Source organism: Fukomys damarensis, unplaced genomic scaffold (genome assembly GCF_012274545.1).
Source record: "Fukomys damarensis isolate Sample0158 unplaced genomic scaffold, DMR_v1.0_HiC HiC_scaffold_20, whole genome shotgun sequence".
Classification (NCBI taxonomy): Eukaryota; Metazoa; Chordata; class Mammalia; order Rodentia; family Bathyergidae; genus Fukomys; species Fukomys damarensis.
Genome location: NW_022900932.1, coordinates 1918645 through 1920458, shown reverse-complemented (window position 1 = coordinate 1920458; position 1814 = coordinate 1918645).

Genomic DNA, 1814 nt, shown 5'->3' with positions numbered 1-1814 from the left:
TACATATACTAATTTTCCATGGTGAATGTAATCATGGCATACTGCAAATGTGCTAATGAAAATTTTAAAAATCAGAAATATGAATTCATGTAATGTATCTGGACGTAGGTTAGTTAAGAGTACCTGATAAGGTCCTGTCTACAGGACTGAAGGGAGTCTTAGAGTTGGTGTCTTTTCCAGTAAATGTAATCTACGGGCCTCAAGTTGTGAAGTTTCCTAGGAAGACATTGTTGAAGGGATCGTGACAAAAATTAGTATTATACTGCAGGTTAATGGAACTCCCTGCAATAATGCCTGAGACCTTTGTTAATGAGCCCAGTTAAAAGTCCTTCATCCAGGCACAAAAATGACTGGTAATTATCTCAAAAGGATAAAACTTCCTGTCTTCCTGCAGGAGTGAAAAGATGGTTCAGAAAACTAAAGGAAGGGCCTTGGGCCTTGGTAGACTGCATGTTGCACAAATTCTTGCCAGTTGAATTTTATTTTTCCATTGGTTCGTTACACTAGCCTCAAGGATTGGAGATGATATGCCCAACAGAAATGCTGGAAGATAGGCCAGATGTTACAGACACTTTGAATAATTTATCCTGGAAAATGTGTCCCTCAGTCACTATAATATTTCCGCATAACCCTTTGTGGGAGTATAATTTTGCTGTTAAAGCCTTAGCTACTGCTATGGCTGTGACATGGTGGCAGGGAAAAGCCTCAACTCAGGGTAAAAACGTGTAAATAAAGAACAGCGTGCATTCACATCCTGGGGAAGGCACGTTGAATGAGGTCTACTTGACATACCTCAAAAGGAGCATCAGGCCAGGGGAAATGACCCGTGGAGTCATGAGATGGCTTTCCAGGACTGTGTCGGGGATATGACAGAGTTGGTGAACCCGAGAAGCAATCGTGAATGAGGCCTGCAACGTGATTTTCCCCACTGGACCATCTCGTCAGTTTTCCAGTGAGTCAAGTCACCAATAAAATACAAAATTTCTTTTTGTAGGCCATGTGGGAAATTGGGGCACAAGAAGGCCCATCCAAAGACTTCTCCATTAATCAAACAAACAACCCTGTTTTTGCCCATTTCCCCCTTCAACCACAGAGGAAGTGGCTTGGGCTTTTATTTGCCCACGGTATAAACCTGGGGTTGAGAAGGTGATAGAAACGGAAAAGCTTTTAGAGACTATATCATGTGGGTACTCTTGGAAGACAGCTGCCTTGCAGTGACATTGGCTACATTATTTCTTCTGCTTTGTTCCATGGGGGAAAGGGAATGGCCCTGGACTTTAAGGAATAGAGAGCTCTGCTATGAAATACTCAGTCCTTATTTTTCTATTTGTTGTCTTGAGGAAGTTACACATCCTCTCTGCTTCCAAGATGTATCAAAGTCATCTGCCGCTGCAAAGGCATTTCTCCTGTCTGTATAAACAGGGCCATCCTGTCTGTAGCTAAGAGGCCTGCTTCAGTGATGACGTGTAGTTCAGCTGCTGTACAGATTTGGTCTCAGAAAAGGCCCAGCTATAATCTCATCAAGGAGGCCATAGCGTAGATGGCATAGTAGTGACCCTGAGCCCTGAGATACGATCCTCTGTAAACCAACTGAGGAAGTTCTTGTAGACGTAGTCAGGGGGTAGAGAGTTGAGCAGATGAGGCAGTGCTGCTGTGAGGAGTGTCCAGGGAGGGAGGGAGGAGGGCAGCAGGGTTGGGCAGATTATATCAGATGAGTGAGTTGAGGTAAGGAGAGGAAGATGATTTTACACTCGCGTGATTAGAGGAGAGGGCTTAGGCAGGGTGAGAGTTCATCGGAATGTAGATGTGAGGGG